Genomic DNA, 20,967 nt, shown 5'->3' with positions numbered 1-20,967 from the left:
TGATCCTCGGTAAAGTGTCAGGATGAATCGGATCCATTGTTCAAATGAGATTTTCGAGCGCATAATACCCGTGTAACGCGAACACCACCACCAAAGCTGTTTTATAAATGCACTAAAAAGGAGGAGACCCCGCTTTACCCAATTTCGATGGAATTGTTCTGATTTTTTTTATTCCCTTTTTTCTGCCTCCTTTTTTTTTTATATCTGCTTCTCAGATGGGGGTGTATCACTAGAAGTACCCAACCGTTTATTTTTGAGTACCTTTTTTCTTCTTTTTTGTGAGTTTGCCATTTATGCGTTATTAATATACTTTGAATTTTTTGTGTATGTTTTTTTTTTTTTTAATACTAGTAGAAAAATGATTGTTTCCATGTTTGAGCTTCTAGTATTTTTTTATGTTATAAATTCCTCTAAAATTTGTTAAATCATTAAATTTTATTAATTATGTGTGTTGAAATTATTAAATTAAATTGACTCAGTTCTCCTTCCTTGCTTTAACCTTTAGGACTAATTAAAACACACAATTAAATTTTTTTTTTTTGCCGGATAATATTTTTATCTGACATTGAAAACCAATAAAACACGAGAAAAATCAAATTTAGATTATTTCATTGATTCTCTCCTTTTGTTTTCTATAAAAGAAAAAACAAAACTTTCAATTTAAATATATGATAATGCATAATTTTTTTAGTCTTTGATTTGATAAGTTTTGTTCGATAAAAACATGCATCTTCAGTTTGGAAAAAAAAAAATCTAGACTTAGTAAAAAACTTACTAATATCTAATACAATGTAAGCAGTTCATTATTATCTATAGACCATCTATAACACCTAGAATAAAATTTTAAGCGATATAAGAAGAAGAAAGAATTATATATTTGTGTAAAAATTAAAATTTGAAAATTTAACCTCTCCCTTCAGATGGTTTTTGTACAACAATGTATTTATTATTTTGCCTCATCAACTCCAAGTAATTAAAAAATTATACGCTTTTTAAACAATTGTCTACATGTGTCTTTTTGATCATCATCTTTTCTTTTTCTAAATAAAAATAAAATTAAATGTTTAAAAAAATCCAAATATAGTAATGATAAAAACAATAATAAAAAAATCTTGAAATAATGCTTTTCTAATGTTTACAGTTTAAAATTATTTTAAAGTGATTGCAACCTTATTTGTTTAGTGTTAAATATAATTAATTAATTTTAAAGTCTTTCTTAAATAATTACAAAATTTGTAGGTTTTCTTTCTCTTATTTTTTAAATATATTTTTAAGAAAATTTAGATTTAGTACATAATATTATATTTATTTTATGATATCTTTTTATTTGTCTTTTCAAATAAAATTCATTATTTAAAATTATATAATTACATTTATAATTATTCATGAATTTATGAATTTATAATTATTTTGCAATGTTTTTGTTGTAGATAGAACAACAGAAGGAAAAATGTCAAATTTTGAAAATGTACACAAATTAAAAATTTTTTTTATTAGCTTTCGTGTTCTTTATCCCCTTAATTTTTTTAAATCTGAAAATATGAAGAATTAAATTGGAATATTTGGTAATTAGTGTCAAAACTTATATCAGTCTTTAAAATACATGAGTTTTTATTTTTTCTTGCAAAACTGATTAATATTTTGAGCAATGTTTTCAGTGTTTAGAAAAAGTATTTTGAAATGCATATAAAATAAATTTATTTAAATGATAGTGCTTTCAAAACAAAATGTAATATCCGTTAGATGCAGAACTAATTATATCATCTGTAAAATTAATTATTAGATTATAAAAATTCTTCATAATGCGGCTAATTTATCATATTTTTTACTCAAAAAATTCAGAATATTTTATGCATTGCTTACATCCTTTTAAAATGTGCTTTCAAATATCTTTCTTACATACTGAAATCAAAATATAGACTGAAGTCTCAGAGAGAACTACCTTCATAATGATAATTGTAATTATTAAAATAACAATTATTATATTAATATAATAATAAATATTAAAATAATTCCTTAAAGGTGTCAAAATTAATTGCAATCTCATTCATTTTTAAATTTTCATTTTCCTCTAGCAAAATTCACGAACATTAAATGTTAACAGTTCTTAAGAAATAATTAAAAATAAACTTTTAAATACTTTAAAATATTCACACAAAAAATCTTTAAAAAGGTAAAAAAAGTTTTTATCTCAAATAAAATTTAGTTTAAAATATTCACAATTAAAGAAAAAGTTGAAAAACCATTAAAACAGAAAATAAAAATATCATAATGAAAGATTTATATAGTAGGAAAAAAATTTCAGATAGTTTATTTCATTATTTTTTTTTTTTAAATTGCTTTTTTTTTTGTTTAATACTTTTTCTTACTTGACAAAATATTTAATGCTTTTCTAATTTGTGTTGAATTAATTAAAATTTTTTTAAGATATTTAAAAAAGAACGAGAACAGTCTGTTTAAATTTTAAGTTACTATTATTACTATTTGCTTCCTTTTTTCTTCCTTTTTTTTACTTTGTTGCTAACTCTCTTTCAAACTTTTCTCTTTTATACATTATTTAGGTTGACTTGACACCTTTTTCTCTATTGAACCATTTGAAAAATCCCTAGTAGGTGTCAAAAGCAGTCATTTATTCATGCATTCATTCATGTTATATATTGCAACAGACGTATATTTCGCGCAATATTTTTATACTTTAAAAATATCGACAGGAAAAAAATACATTTATTTGCATTGAATATGATGCTATGAATTATTTTTAAAATATGCCTTTTTGGAGTATGTCAAGGTTTTTTGTTTTTATCTTTATAATTGAATTTTCGTATGTTTATTAATATATTTAAGCTCTTTGGTTTCACAAAAAACTTTCTCATTTTATTCCTGTTTCAAGTTATAACCTTTGCGTATCCTAAAAACTGAAATTATAGTACATTTGTGCTAAAGTTTAAACTACATGGACCTCAATAATCAGCATAAGTAAGATTGATACAATCTTAGTTTTATCAAAAATTTATAAGAAGAAATAAAAACTATGAAGTCAACAATTTTAAAAAAATCAATTTAAGCACTTTTTTGTTTAAAATACAAGTTAACTTAGTATTTTTTGCCTTTAAAAAAAAAAAAACTAATTTTCTTTATCTGCATTAATGTTTATTAAAATCCACATTTATTAAGTTCATAAATAATGTTTTTATTTTATTTCTTTACCAATGCAAGCTCTAAGTGATTTTAATTTCATCAAAAATGAATAAGAAAACGCAAAAATAAGTAAACATATTTATTTTTTACAAAAATGAATTGGAAGAAACTTACTACAAAAAAAAAATGATTAAAATAAGAAAAATAGTTTTTAAAGTTTGCTTATTTAAAATAAAAGTAAATTAATTTTTCTTATATGAATTAACTAAATTCAATAAATTAAGATTTTCATTTATTGGATTTCAAAAATACTACTCTCATTTCATTTTTTTCATTTTCATCTCTAATTATAACTTTCACTTTTTAAAAAAATAGAAAATGTTCTGGGTTAGTGAAGAAGTCACAAACCAGATCTTAATGGACAGCCAAAGGGGACTCAAAACATCTTTAAGCTTTATCACAACTTCTTTTCTTATTTAAAATTTTTTTTTTTTATTCAAACTTAAAATTTTCCCGAAATTTATTTTGCACTCTTGTTTGTTTAAAACAACTGTTAATTGATAGTTTTTTTTTAATTATAGTTTCTTCATTATTCATAGTTTTGGTTTTAATGTTTATTTATTTGAAGAAGATGCGACTAAAAAGACTTTTTATTCATTTCCTAATAAAACTTTTTTTGAGCACCTAAATCCTATCAGCTTTTTTATAATGAGACACCCACCTATGGGGGTTTTCAATTCAACATAATTTACAAGTTCTTGCTTATTTCTTTCAGCGATTCGTTAGGACATTTTCATTTACCTATTACTTCTAATCGGAGGATGACTGATTAATATATTTAAAAAAAATGCAGCCATCACGGCAACTTTTTTGTTTTCTTTTATTGGCAATTTTTTATTTTCACATTTTTATCATAAATGTAGCTTTTCATAAAATACACCAAATGATAATTTGTCGGAGAAACGTGCAGTAAATATAGCTGTAGTTTTTAGTTTTGTATGAGTAATATTTTTTCAGAACTTTTCTTGAGACCAAAATCATCGCTTATAAATCTTTTATACCTATAATCAAAGTTTTATTTTTGTTTTATTTTATAATCGTCATCGAACAGCCGACCCATCTTTTTTGGGTTTAAGACTATTAATGTTCAACTCCGTAGCCTTGTAATTTTGAATCCAAACCGAAAGACAAGGGAACTCATGGATCAAATATTTTGAGAAATTAGCCTTCGTGGAGAAGTTAATGGAACTAACCCGCATTTGCTTTATATGGAGGGGAAAACCATGAAGCCTCTCAAGGTTAGCCTAACGACAAGGGGACTCTAACCAATGATCCGTATACCACTGAGGATATTTTATGTCAACATTGTGGCCGGATGCGGAATTCGTATAGATCAGCTGTCGCTGGGATTTGAACCCGGTTCATTCGCCCGGAGGGCGAACTCTCTATCTACTGAACCATCACGGCTCTTAAAGTTTTATTATAATGATTTGAGTTCACAATAGATGTTTTAGCTATTAAGAGAACTTGTCCGAAATTGACTTGGCATTATTGAATTGGCATTAATGAATTGAATTGGCATTAATTTAAAATTTTAAAATTTTGGAATTAATTTTTTTTGTTATTGTTTTTTCCCGTTGTTCTGATTTATGTCAGAAAAAATATTTTTAGTCCTTTCATTGTGATATTGAAACTTATTCAAAACTGGAAGGGAAAAAAATGGAATTTTTTCTGAACGTTGTTATTTTCGTGAGTATTATAGCTTACATTGTCACGAAAAATTTCCACTAAATAAGTAATTCAGCAGTTTTTGATAAACAATATTTTCTTTAAAAAGAAGGAAATATTGAAGGTAAAGATTCAAATGAAGCTGTAGGTTCTTGTCTGACTGCATATTAGATGCTTAAAAAATTAAAACCTTTGGAATTAATTCATCAAATGATATTTACACTTTCCAGTTTTTCAACAAGAAAAATAATCTTTATTATTCAGAGATCTGTGTATACCTTCAAAATTGATGACTTATTTTCTTGCCTATGTTTTAAAATCTTTGTTTCAATAACTTTTCCTTATTTTAATTGTTTATTAAAAAATTTCTATTCTTCAAAACAAATAAAAAAAGCTGATTTTATTTAACTTTTATCCTCTAAAAGAGTAAGTACTAAACCTCTTGTCCTTAATATCCTGTAAGAAGAGAACAATTGCGAAAAAAGCTATCAACATCAAAAGTCCATTGCTGACAACGTAAAGATCTATATTTTGAAGATCCATCTAAGGAGACTTCCTTTGTTTTGCAGCATATATTCTAGTGGCTTTTACGCTTCCAAAACTCGATAACAGCTCTAAATCGCATCAACTTTGTCAGATTGTCGATGCAACCACCTTAATATGAGTTAAACTGTCCTGCGAAAGCTTTGTTGTGCTTATCCTTTCTCTCTTTCCCCTTTCCTTCATTCTATTTCTTGAAGGAGACATATCACTTATACCAGATTCTCTTTCCCTTTTCTTTATTTTTTCAACACATATAAAGTCTGCTCCATCTCTTCTTCAATCACCAGGGACAGATCTGAATGACGTCACACATGTGGATTGCCAGCGACCTAGATCATCCCTTGGGGGTGTGATAACGGGGGAGGATATACAGACAAATCTGAATGGAACAGACCATCACTCCCCCTTTTGGCTCTTTGAGAAGATTGAAAGGGACCTACAGAATATGGTTCGAAGCCGCAACCGGTAAAAAGCTTACACCCGCGATCTGTCTTTTTAGGAAATTGTAGAGTTGTCGAGAAGAGGTACAAGTAGAGCAGTCGATATACCGTAGGGGGGACCACCAAATATATATGATAGATATCGCATCCGTCGTCTCGAATAATCGGCGTGATGAATAGATATCAAGGACCAATTGGCTATTGCTACAAGTCTTCGCAATCTGACACGGAGTATGCTTCCAGAGTGATTGGCTCTTTTTTTTTATCCCCTTTCTTTTTTCCCGATCCTTTTTTCTTATCCTTTCTCTCCCCTTTTTTTTCCTCCTACAGTTATCTAACCTAGAAAGACCTCCTTTTTTCTCTCCCTGATGCATAGTGTCGCTCTTTCATTTTCCGCGGAGCGGCTTCACTATAACCCCAGTAATTTAGCGCAATTTGTCACCAAACCCCCCCTTTCCCTGTGACCGGGGCACCATATAAGCAGAACAAGGGAAGAGCGGTCATTAATTGGATCCAACACTGCTCTGTAATTTTAAAATCAAATATGCGGGACTTTTAGATGGAGGCCCTTAATGGAGTTAAAAGTGTGCATCGGAAGATTTCGATAAGAAAGGGCCCCCCTATTGGGGATTTGGGTAGACATTTCTCGTTTGACGTTAGAATATATAGCTAAAGAAAAGTTCTTATTTTATTTTTACTTTCTAATGTGATCTTTATTTTATCTTTTCTTTTTCTTTGACAAAAAGTGACTTGAAAGAAGAACAAAGAGCAGAATTAGACAAAATTGAATGAGGGGTGAAAGAGGAAGGGGGAGTGTTTAAAGCTTTACTCGCTTGGATAGGCAGAAATAGAAGCCAATTAGGGGAAAAATGGGGGAGCACTATGGTTTCGGGCATCTCAGAGGGAAGATAACTGCATTTTAAAATTGATACCTTAGAATTTTATCGAACAAAAAAAATTACTTTTAGAAAACTTGGGAAGTCTTTTTGTAGCGAATTTAAATCTACCTCTTTTATAAAATTATTTCATTCTGACAAAAGGAATTATTTTAAGGAAAAAAATAATTTTCGTTACGTGTCTTTTATTATTGAATCCAAGAACTTATTTCTTTGCAAAATAAAATACTCACCATATGCAGTGTACAAAGACGGCGTAATATATAGGCAAAAATGATTTAATTGATTAATATGGAAAGTTCAATTACTCCCGATAGTTAAAAAAATATATATAGTTTACTGAATTCTTATTATAATAATACTTATACTTATTCTGATTATAATAATACTTATTCTTATTATAATAATACTTATTATAATATTATATTAGTATAATATTATCCAGATAAAAACTACATAAGGCCATTCCCAAAAGCAATAGCATATAATGAATAAGCTAACTAAAGCTCGCTTTCAACTAATTAGAGTTTTATACCTACAGGGAACAATAAACTATGGAAGTTATCACCGATATATTTTTTTTATCTAAAAATGAAATCATTTTTTTTTATCAAAATAATGACAATGGATAAAAAATGTTTATAATTTTAATATTTTATTTATCTATTTATTTATTTTTAAAAATGGAAGATGAAAAAAAAATAATTTAAACACAATTCTTCTTGATAATTACTAGATACCTATACCTATGGAGAACAAAATATATGAAATTAATAAATGAGCGAGGGTCATGACAATGATAAAAATGACTTTTAAAGAAGCGAAATTAAAACACAAAAATTCTTCAGTTTGCATAACAGTTTTACTTTCAGAATTATAGAAAGTCAATTTTTCATTTCAATACTATGATCATAATTCAATACATTTGACGTAAGATAAAGCTAGGAAAGCAAAACGAGGATGAGCTCACTGTGATTCCACGTATTTGCACAAGAGTAGAATGTACATAAATGAAAAAAAACTCGAGGATAAAACTTCTATCTATTTGTTAAAGCCTGTGTTTCCATAGCTCTTAACCACCATGGAATTCAAGTCGTATAAAATGTCTTAAACTGCTTATCAGTTATCAGTGAGTATGGTTCTTACTGAAAACGGTATGTTTAAATTAATCTCTGCTTTAAAAAATAGGAGCTACTTATGCCTCGAATTATTCCCTCCCTTATTTAAGAAATTATTCCAATTTTAACTGGAGATTTCACAACGTTCAGAGCAAACAAGGGTATCCAATCCCATTTCATAAAAAATTACTTTATCTTTTTCCTGATTTTTTTTTATAAAATTCTTGTATTTTGCTGGCTTTTTAAAAACAAAGTTGAAATATTCAAGTCTAATATGATATTGTTTTACAAAAATCTTGCAACAATTTCATTTACAGGCAATTTATATTGTAAACGTTTTAACTATAATTATTATCGATAAAAATCTCTTTAGCTCATGTGTAAGTAGGGATCGATTGAACAAAAGAGCTTTTAGTTAAATTGCTGTTTAAAATTACAACAAAATAATAAGAAGAAAGAAAAAAATTACAGTCAACATTAATCTAAAATTCAAAAAAAAATTAACGCGAATAAAAAAAAAATCTTACATATTTCGCTGCTTTTGGAATAAATTTCACTTATTTTTTACCACTCAAATGCTTTAATGAAAATGGTTAACAATAATTGTTAAATATTTAATAGTCAGAAAATAGATTAGGAAATTGCAAATTTATGGGCCATTTTAAAAAAACCTTTTCAAAGCAAATATTTAGGTTACAAAACTGTTGCAAGCACTTGAACTCCGTAATTTTGAAATAGAACTATTTGAATTAACTTATTTTAAAACAATTTGAAGTCGAATTTCATTAATTTTTATAAGTATTTCTATTAGTTTTGAGCCAATTTTGAGACAAAATTATCGTAAAAAATAATAATTTAATTTATTTCTTCAAAACTAATGTTGAACTTTCTCAAGTAGTTTTTTTTTAATTTTAAAATCAATAATGTTTTACGACCATTATTTTAACGAACACGAACGTTTCAATTTTATTTTCAGATATAGTGCATAAGTTATTGAGCGACTCTACACAATCTTATTATTTTGAATCATTTTATAAATTAGATTAAGATTAGATTTTCATAAATTAGAAGTAATTGTTTTAATCATTTAAGTTTGAAGTTTAAAGTTCGAAGATAATTGCCCGAATTACTATTTAATTATATTTCCGCGAAACTAATTGATATTGTAATGAATAAATTGCTCTGGCGTATTTAAAAGCAAGTTAATTACAATGTTCACATTTTCTGTAGCAATTTATTTTTACTTCAGATAATATTGTTTATCCATCTTATTCGTTGAATTAAAAAAGAATACTTTTCTTAATTCGACCATTGTATTTTTCTTCCCGGAATTGAATAAATGATTTAGTTTTTAAATGGCATAATTTTAATTGATTGTAAGTTATTTTATAAAGATGATTGAATTTCCTTCTTTAATCATGAACATTCAGTTCATGAAATAATATTTTTTCATCTTTGAAACCTTTTTACAATTCAACATATATATATATATATATATATATATATATATATATATATATATATATATATATATATATATATATATATATATATATATATATATATATATATATATATATATATATATATATATATATATATATATATATATATATTATAATATATATATATATATATATATATATATATATATATATATATATATATATATATATATATATATATATATATATATATATATATATATATATATATATATATATATATATATATATATATATATATATATATATATATATATATATATATATATATATATATATATATATATATATATATATATATATATATATATATATATATATATATATATATATTATATATATATATATATATATATTATATACATATATATATATATATATATATATATATATATATATATATATATATATATATATATATATATATATATATATTATATATATATATATTATATATATATATATATATATATTATATACATATATATTATATATATATATATATATATATATATATTATATACATATATATTATATATATATATATATATATATATATATATATATATATATATATATATATATATATATATATATATATATATATATATTATATATATTATTATATATATATATAGAGAGAGAGAGAGAGAGAGAAATGTTTGCGCTCTTGCTGGTCCAACATTTATATTTCAAACTAGAATTCTTCTTTTACGTATGTACTTTTGTTTTTTTCTGTTTCAATAATTTTCTGTCGTAATTCAGCTGGACATTAGGCTTGGAAAAAAAAACCCATCCTTTTTTACTATAGAGTGATTATTGTATATGCTCAAAAAATGAGTTAGGATGCTAATGAAGTTGGTTTAGCTAAACGAGATGTGAAAGGCATGGTTGTTCTATAATCCTTATTACAGTAAAACTTGTGTAAGTTGACCACTTGTGGTGCATTGCTTTAGTGGTCAACTTAGACAAGTGGTCAACTTATAGAGGAAGTGGGTCATTGTTTACTTTTTCGCTGCTATAAATTAAATTTTTTTTTTTTTACTTGACTTAAAAAATTTATTCAGAAAATATGCAAATGAATATCTTAAGAAATGTGTCTAAACCTGAATGAATTTCAATTTGATACATATAATTCTAATATTTAACTAATTTTTTAAAAAAAAAATTATTTCGTTAGTTATGCATGAGAAGCGTTTAATAAATATAATTTCTTAAAATATCAGAACACGAGAACATGCAATTTGAAAACTTTAACAAAATAAAATTATTTGAACACTTTAAAATTTATTTACTACCCTTAAAGATCAAAGACCATAAATAAAGGATCAAAGCATATTTCAGAGCATTCATTTATTCAAATGCTCACTATTGCGACTGGAAGAGCAACTTTTCAACTAACATACCTGTTTTCAATGAACAGATGAAGGAAATGGTCAAAAGCTGACCCCTTACAGTTACCCCTGATGGTCAACTCACAAAAGGGTTTAGTTTAGCTTTTTACACTATTTCACCAAACAAGTGAAATTTTAACACATGTTGCCAAAATGACAGAATATTTTCTGAATTTTTTTTTCTGGTCAACTTATGAGGGTTTTAGAATAGAATTTCATAATACTCCTATACAAAATTGACTTATTTCAGTGGTCAACATACAAGATAGACAGGTGGTCAAGTTACAAAGGTTTTGCTTCTTTATATTATATAGGAAAAATTCCGTTCCTGATAATTGAGGTCAACTTATGCAGGTGCCCAACTTACAAGGGTGGTCAACTTGGCAGGTTTCACTGTATTTGTTGGTGTAGTTTAGTTATACCATCACGGCTTCCTCTTTTGCTTAAACGAAGCATTAAAGTAAATTTAAAACTATATAGCAACATTATTGAAAAAAAAAATTATAAAGTAAAGTATATTGATGAAAATGGATTAAAAAATGATGAAACGATCTGAATATTTTGAAATGGGTCTAATTATTCTGGATTATCAATGTTTGTCTTAAGTAGTAACAGAACATAATGAATTGATATTTACTTTAATGTTTAATTTTCCTGATATGTAGAGGAAAACCTTTACAACAATAAAATTAGATGAACGCAAAACGAAAACTTCATATTTTCAGAAACTTTGACGTTGATAACTCAGAAATTATGAATGTCCGTACTGTTCTTGTATTAGCGTCACTTTTTTATGTATCGAGAGAGAAAAAAATCCTTACTCCCAGCAGAAAAGTCATATGCATTATATTCGCTTTTGTAAAAGCCATAGAATGCCCATTCCAAAGTTGCTTGTGTGACGCAAGCTAAATTAGCCATTAGTTAATATAGTTTAAAGCATTGGTTTAAATTTTTATGGATTTCAATACAGACTGCCCTCATATACACTTATACAAATGTGCAAGTTTCCCGGTATTTTATTTAATTTTTGAAAAATAATTTCACACGTTGTGAATGGGACATAAAAAGGACACGCATTTTCATCTTTTAGTACAAAACCTCAAAACTCAGTGAAATTTAAGAACCGGGAAAACTTTTTTTCATGTTAGAGAAGAATTTTAAATTAATTATTTAATGAAAAAAACTAAATTAATTACTGAGCTCTAACTTGTTAAAACAATGTTCAAAGGTTTTGTTGGGAGTGTGACTTGTATGGCCCAATAATGACATGCACAAAAATTTATAATGCAATTTAATTGACATATTAATGAATGATACAGAAATAATATCAAAAGTAATAATAATTTTCTGCTTCTGTAATAGTTTTTCTTTTATGACTGCTGTTGCGTTCTTTTATTGGTAGTTTTTTCTTCTTTTCCTCTTTTTTTATAGATATTCCGCATATTTATGGAGTTTTCCGATGGTTTCGAGATTTTCTATTCATTCTTTAGTAAAAGAAAAAACTAATGTATATATTGAACACAGTACCAGAAGTCCAAAAACGCGTATATAACAAATTGTTTACTTTAATTTAATTACTTTTAATTTTAGATATAGTTAATCGTGTTGAATTTTGCGTCATTTCAAGCTCCAAATATCTACATTTTATGTTAACTTATTAAACATTTATAAAACAATTTTTACTATATTTATTTTCCTATTCCTATTTTTTATTCAATTTGAATAAAAAGAAAACAAAATATACTCCTGATATTACATTTACTTTTAAAAAAAATGCCAAACATAATAGTCATACATGTAAGTTAAAAAAAATGCTTGTAAAATGTTTGTTTCTGTTAAATTGAAATAGAATTAGTATCTTTTAATTTATTTTCTTAATCATCAATCCTTTACAAAAATATTCTCCTATGGCAGCAACAATTAAACTATCCAAACTGCATTAACTCCACACATACTCAAATGATAATAATGATGCTAATTTTGATTTATTAACTAAAGTTTACGCAACTAAACTAGTTGCTGTTCCCATCCAAATATCTTGCAGTAAATATAAATTACTTTAATGTTTTTGGCTTACATTTGAGTTCAGTTTAAAAAGATATTGCTGCTATGACTTAAAATAAATGTCTCGCCCTCAACAGGAACGTGTCACGCCCTGAATGCTTAGTAACTATAATTAAAGTATAAAATATTTTTTTCAATGTTTGTACTTAAAAGCATCCTGATAAACTATTTTTGAATACAAATTTTTAAATCTTTCATCCAAAGAAATTTTTCCGCGTAGATAAAAATGTAACTATCACGGGTTTGACAATTAATAGCCACTTGGTCGAGCTTACTTTTTGTAACGAAGAATAACACCTTTCTGTAGGCAAAAACTCTTGATGTCAAATTATACATAAGTTCAAAAACTTGCAGAATTATTTGTTCATTTTTATAAGAACATGAAAAATAAAGATTTTTGCTTAGTCTTTTTCTCATAGTGCTACTTTATAAATTAAAATAAGCAAGTTAGTAACAAAAATGTCATTCTTTTTCATTAAAATATGTAGTATGCACTTTTACAGTTAATAAGCAAAATTTCAACCGTATTTAAAGAAATTTTTATTCACTTTTTAGTCAGTACATAATGTTAAAATGATATAACAATTACTGACCAAAATAATTACTAAATTTTACTTCCCTAGAACAGTAAATGCTAAAATCATGGAAAATGGATAATTAGTAAAAAAGTTTTAATATTATAGAAGTAGGATAAAAATTCAAAGCAAAAAGAGTTTTTCTTTTTCTTTTTTTAAATGTATCTAAGCTTAAAACAAAAATTTATTTCAATTTTATTTTTTTAAATTATTAGTTTAAAGCTGTGTTTAAGACTATATGAATATATGAACCTCTGGGGGTACTGGATTGGAGTTCGATCGTTCTCTGATTCAGGTCAAAATTACGATCTGTGGATGAATGAATGGATGTATGAATGGGTCCGCCCTATAAACGGGTGCGACGTATTATGTAGCAGAAGTCGAATTCTTGGCCATAGATGGCGCCACTGGAAAACAAGAACAATCGCTCCCCCTCTGCCTATACAGGCATATGTCAACAACAACAAGACTATGCGTTACGTTTAGAATATAGTAATTCAATTGAACGGATGCAAGAGTCAGATGCGTTTATGCTGCGCCGAACTCAAGGTATTAAAAAACGCGTGATAATTCATTCTCAAAGCAACAAGATCAAATAATGCTATAAAAAGAACTAAGAAATAAAATAAAATAATTTATTATTATTGCATCATTTCTGATACAACAGAATGCAATCGTCAGCAGGGCATTACCATGTAGCCAGTGCTGAAGCGGTTTCAAACTCTGGATTAAACTAACTCAGTAAACTCTAGTTAAAAAATAATGAATATAATTTAACTTCAGTTTTTCTTGATTTATACATCACAGTAGACTCTTTTAACGTTCAAATTGATGTTTGTGACAAAAAAAATTGTTTTCCAGTTAATTTTTTGGAAAACTAATATATCTATTAGTATCATGGAAATGATATAATATATCAAATTAATAGCATTAAGTCTGTTTCCAACAACGATATACTTACATTAAAAAAAAAGACTGTAAATATTTACGTAAGTTTATCCTGGATAAAAATATCCCGATTGGATTTATAGACAGATACTTTATTTAGCAGAGGAATGCCTTCAGACGCGAAGTAATGCGTAGCTTTAAGCTATGGAAGGGCCATCCAAGCATTGAAGGTTCGGTTGGATTACCTTGAAACATAATCGGATGCCTCTTTATAATTCCAATCATTTTATTAAAGTTAATTTATTAAAGTCAATTTATTAAAGTTAATTTATTAAATTTTAAATTCATAGAGTTTATTTATTTATTTATTTTTTATTTTTTTTTCTTGGACCAGCATACTTGCTTGGTACTCGAACCTTCAACTTTCTATCCAACTTCTTATCCAATAAATTCTGTTTCCCATCTCGTGATTTTATGCACTTCAACTTCAATTTTCAATACTACAGTATAAAGTCTTTGTCTGACTTGCTCTTGGTTTATTTTTTAGGGGGGGGGCGGTAGGGGGTATGATTGTGTGCGGTATTGTACCGACAATCGCTGAAACTACTCTTGTAGTGGCTGTATAGAAATGCTCCCCTGACGATGCTGCCATGTATGTCAGTGCTTCCACTTTAATTTGGTTTTAATATTTTCCCTTTTTGATAGTTAGGTTACTACTTCCAGTAGTGCTTTCATAAGGCGATATGTAGTTTGTTATTTCGTGTTATGATTTCGGTTTTCTTCTGCTACGCTAATGCTTTTAGTTCTCTTATGAGGTAATAACTTATTTTATTTCATCTTAAAGCATTTTTCTTCAAATATTCTTCCAGCTGTGACATTAGCAACTTGGCACTGTCACAATTTAGAATTTTATATTTTATACTTTATCTTTGGATTTCATTGCTTTTGTATATATATATATAAAAGTTCAAATATAGAGAAAACATGAAATATGGAAAAAATTACAGAATAATGAAAAGAGAAGAAGAAAATTATTAAAATAAAATAAAATGAAATAATATAATATAATAAATAAAAAATTTAAAAATTTAATAAAAATCCGGGATTAATAATTTTGAGGGTATAATCGTGTGAGCTTTTGAAGAGATTATATCTTTTTTTCAAGATTTTTATTAAATTTTCAAAATTTTTATTTATTACATTATTTTATTTTATTTTAATAATTTTCTTCTTCTCTTTTCATTATTCTGCAATTTTTCCGTGTTTTCTCTATATTTTTATTTTATTTCATGAGTTTTATATACTTGCAGCTAATGCGCAGTAAATAAAATTTATTAATTTTCTTCATTTTTCTCTCTTTTTAATTTGATCCTTTTTGTATTTATTTATTGTGCTATATATATATACTCAAACATTTTATGTTATAATGATGTTTTGAACAAAATTATTTAAAATAAAGGGTCAACGAGACAAAGCTATGTTCTATAACTCCTACAATCTTTATCCAATTTATTAAAATTGGCTAAAATGTATTAAAATAATATTAAACAGCTTGTATATAATTAATGAATTTTTCACTGCACTTAAAAGTTCTAAAAAAACAGTTAATTCAACAAAATATCAGAATTTAAAATAAAATAGATCCTTAGAAATAAAGTATATATTTTAAAAACAATTATAAACACAATAAGATAAATTATTAAGTGCAACGACATAAATTAAATCCAAGAAAAGGAAAGCGGTTAGTGAATAATATGAGTACTGTTTTGAGAAAGCGGTATTTAATAGTTTTTAACTCCATGCATGCCAATTTAGATTGTTTACATCGACATGGATGACAATATGAAACACAATTTTGTTTGTACGCCGCTTTTATAAAGCAGTATTTAACAGTTTCCAAATCCTTGCATTCAAATTGTTTTCCTTTACATACATGAATAAATGAGTCCTGATTTTGCTTGTACATTTTTTTGAAAACGCGTCTTTTAATAGTTTTCAAACCGATTCAAATTGTTTTCTTCCACATAAATGCAAATATGAAATCTTATTTTGTTTACATACTGTTTTGAAAAAGCGGCATTAATAGTTTTAAAAATTTAACATAGTTCCCATCTATATATGTGAAATACATTATACCTTTTTTGATTAGTTTGCATTTTTCAGGAAATTCCAGGACAGATAGTGTTGTTGCCATTAAAGAAGTTTGAAGAAAAAATAAAACATCTTCAGAGATGAAAAATTTATTTGATTAAAAAGAATGTTTTTATATTGAAACAATACTGTACAGATCAACTCGGTATGTGTAGTAAGTATATCTTTGAATATCTACATATTTACAGAGATTAATAAATAAAACCGAAAATAAAATAAAAAATACATTTTTCAACTCAATTAAATGTATATTTTTCACATAGTAGCCACAATAATTGAATAACAAAATATTTTTAACATTATAACATCTCAGACATAATGACATTTTAATATTTTTTCAAGTATAATAGCATTTTCTTATTGTTGAATTAAAAACAAATATAATTACAAAATAATATTGGAAATTTTTTTTTTAAGCATTATAAAATATTACGTTATCTTGATTGCCCGTCATGTGTTTAAAATTCCTGGTGATGTTTATACCTTTGTAAGAATTCAAACAATTTTAGGGGTAAATATTTTCCCTTAACGCAGAATATGATAAATCAGCACAAAATAATTGTTAAATTAAATATGTATTATCAGGATGTAAATTTCTTGGAAAAGCTATTTTACTTTGAGTTGGTTAACTTTGGGGCTTAAATAGGTTGAATGTTTGAGATCTTACTGAACTTTTTTGGAGATATTTTTTACAACGAAAATTAAAATAAAATGTGATGACAAAATAAATAAAATTCAAATTATAAGGTGTTGTCTGTTAAGTATTACAAAATTACACTAAAAAAGAAAATAATTACTGAGGTGTTAAACATCAAACAAAATTAAAAATTATTAATTTTTCTTAAATAAACAGATTAGTTAAGTTCTACAGGTAAATTAAATAAAACTTCATCGAGAATTGCTACTCGATCACTTTGAAGAGGTGCAAAGTATTTTATCATTTATTAAAGATCTACAAATAAATTTTATCAATAGAAAAAATCAAACTAAATTTATCTATCTATTTACGTGTAAAAATATACATTAAAGGCTACAGTAAATGAAATATTCATTATAACGAAAGAAATAACACCCTTAAACTAAATAATTTTTTTCTTCAAAATTTCAATGTAAATTTTCTTTAAAAGTTATATGAAAATGTTACAGAAAATGAGTATTAGGTTTTTTTTTTCACAGATAACATATTTTACAACATTTTTCTATATTTTCTCATCATAATATTGCCAATTCCTTCCTTTAACATTCAATAAATGTCAGAAGCAAATGATTCAAATAAGAACTTGACAATTCAACAAATTTATCCAATATAGAATTCTTTATATCTTATAATGTTATGTATGATAAGCCGTAAGTAGAAGTTGTTAGAAAAATTCTATTTTCTTTATAATTTTTCTGTAATTTGACACTATCCATATTTGTAAACGTATTCGAGAAGATTAATTTAAAAATCATATTAATATACAAAATACAAAGCATCTAACATTGCCGAGAGTATAGATAAATTAAACTTTCAAAACTTTTAAATGGCATGTACGCAAAACAACGCTTTTGCAACTGCAAACACAGTAACTTCAATTTAAAACTGATTTTACTAGCAAACATTCAGAATGCATGTTATATTTACTAAAATACGTTATACGTATGTTTTTATTTAATGCGTGAATAGTTTTTTCTTAATAAATGATAAAATCGGACTTTTGAGGAAAATTTTTAAAAGTGTCAAATTATTATTTAATAGACCAAAAATTTTAAACTTAATCAAAACACTCCTTCTTGCAAATGAAGCAATAATTGTAGTATACGCATTGTTAGATAAATTGGTTAGAAATGTATTGAAGGAGAAGTGAAATTGAGATCATAAATGTTTGCACGATTATGTCAATACAATAATACAAGCACGTCATTGTCAAAAAGGATGCATCTTCGTTATTTATCTGAGTTTGAACGAGTGTTTTAAACACCATGTTTTTAAATGTCCGTACTATTGCATAATATGAAAATAAATCGATGAACTAGGAAGAAGTTTTTAAAGCATATAAATAGGTAAAACAGGTATAAAGAAGTTTGAGTGGTTTTCCTTCACATTAAATCCTTTTTTTTCTATGATTTAAGTGCTTACCTTTTGAAGGTTAAAATTATATAATTAAAAAAAAAATTATATTAGTTTAAAACTAAATAAAAAAAACTGGGAACAATTCTATAAGTTAAAAGTTTAGTTGTATTCCAATCATGTTAAAATACAAATGAATTTTACACATACGTAATCTTTCTCTCTTATATAAGATATATTCAATTTGTAACTTTTAAATTAAAATAAATTAATGACAAGTCAATACATTTCACATATCAAATAAACAAAAAGATGCAATTAAATTAAATTTATTTAAAAACTATTTGATTAGTGAGCAATTTTAAAAATATAAGTGAACATGAATTTAAGCTTATATATAAAAAAGAACATTCCTTAAATAATTTATATTCAATCCATATTTTACGATCGGCCTGCATATACTGAAATCATAAAATAATGTGAGCAGAAATCTCCAGCCAGTATATTGTTATTTTGATTAAAATTATTAGCCTTTCAATACAGCACAGTTTTTTTATATGCGTCTTTTAAAAGATTTCTTTTTAAAGTTAAACCTGGAAGATGAAAGAAGTCTACTGAATAAAGAATTTTGTAAGCCACTTTATATTAGGAATGCTAGATTTACATACAGTTTGAAAAATAAATCTTTAGTTATTTCAATCAGAAAACTGCATAATACCAAACTTGAAGCAAAATTAAATATTTGAAATTACTGTGTCATGTAACTATTTAAGAAATATTTAAGTAATCACTCATAAAGTAATATAACAAATAGTTAAATTTGTAAAATCTGAATGAAATAGATTTTATTTTCAACTGAACATTTTGATAATAACTCTATCATTTGTTGTTCGAGAAAAGTTTTCAATCATTTACGCTCTATCATATTTGTATTAGTAATTATATCGGTTTAGTAAATGATGCATTTTACGACTTGCGTTTTTTTTTCACATTCATCGTCTTCGATCAAATCTATTCAAATCTTTGGTTTAAATTTAATATTAATTGTTCTCAAGACACTATTCTTTTTGTTAGCGTTTATAATAGTTGTCAAAACTGTTCGCTCATATAAGGTTGAATATTTGATTTTGACTTCCGCATTCAAAAAAAAAAATATATATATATATATATATATATCCAAGAGAAAGGTGGGATTGAATGCCGGGACTCTTAATAGTTTCGATGTTTCAATCTCGCCTTCTTTACTTGTGGTTTGCAGGATTTTGATAAAGTTTTTACCAAATTTTTCTTCCATTCAATAGGAAATGCGACCCCTAATGTCTATGTAATTTTGAAAAAGATCACATTTATATTAAAGAGAGTGATCATAGAACACGCTGTACGGTAAAAACAATGGCTCGAAAACACCTTATATACACACTTGACAAAAGTTCGTAAACATCCCGTTTGAATATCGACAGTTTGCACCAAAAACATTTCTGTTGATAATGTAAATTATTTTATTCTGAAAAATCAGTTTTTAGAACATTTTGGGCCAAAAATATTTGAGCTTCCTTTCTATACAAAGATACACCATTTGAGCACACAGTTATACTCGAATTCTGAAAAATGAACTGCCGATGTAAATTTGCAAATTTAAAAGGCAAGTCGAAGCTCTTCATTACCCTTAAAAATTAACTTTCTTATGTATAAAAGACTTCTACATTTCAAAGTCTCTCAAAAATACTATTATACGTAACAATGGAAATTCTATATTTAAAAGTTCAAACAATAGTTTCTGCATAAAAAAATCCAAAGTGTTTTTTTTCTCGTTTTCGGAAATTTAGAAAAAATTCAAAAACTAAAAAAATATCTTTAAAATCGTTAAATTTTCTGAAATAACGTGTTTCAAAATCTACGAGTCAGTCAATAGCATAATAACAAGCGAGAATCATCACGAATATTTAGTTATAAATGCAGTTCAAGTGCGTGTCTAAATACCTCGAAGAAACAAACAAAAAATACTATTTTGGATGTATCAAGAGAGATGAACTTTAAAACTTTTTTTTAACACAAAAATGTTAACTCGTCTTTATGTAATTCGTTAACATTATTTGATAACTGTTTCACATCTTCTGTGGTCATGTAGCCAGTCTGCATTGTGATTGCGACCACACATCACCCAACCATAGCCATCTCTTTTGCTCATTCTTTTAACAGCCGCGCCGTACTTTTGAACGGGGACCGAACTCCATTCTCTCTATATATCCACGCCAAAACAAACTAGAGAACATTCGGGCATGACATACTTATAATTTGTCTATAAAAAGAACTCCTCTCGCCATGAAGTCTAAAACCGTCTGCTGCTATGGAAACAAGAAATAGTGCATTTTAAAAAAGAGAGTTTCTTCCTCACTTGATTCCCTTTCTCTCGCCAACCCGAGAAAAACCCTGTCTTAAATAATTACCCAGCACCCCTACTTGAAATAGTTAAACCT

Source organism: Parasteatoda tepidariorum, chromosome 11, assembly GCF_982258835.1.
Source record: "Parasteatoda tepidariorum strain Cologne lab strain chromosome 11, Ptep-v5.0, whole genome shotgun sequence".
NCBI classification, from domain to species: Eukaryota; Metazoa; Arthropoda; class Arachnida; order Araneae; family Theridiidae; genus Parasteatoda; species Parasteatoda tepidariorum.
This window is presented reverse-complemented; position numbering follows the sequence as displayed.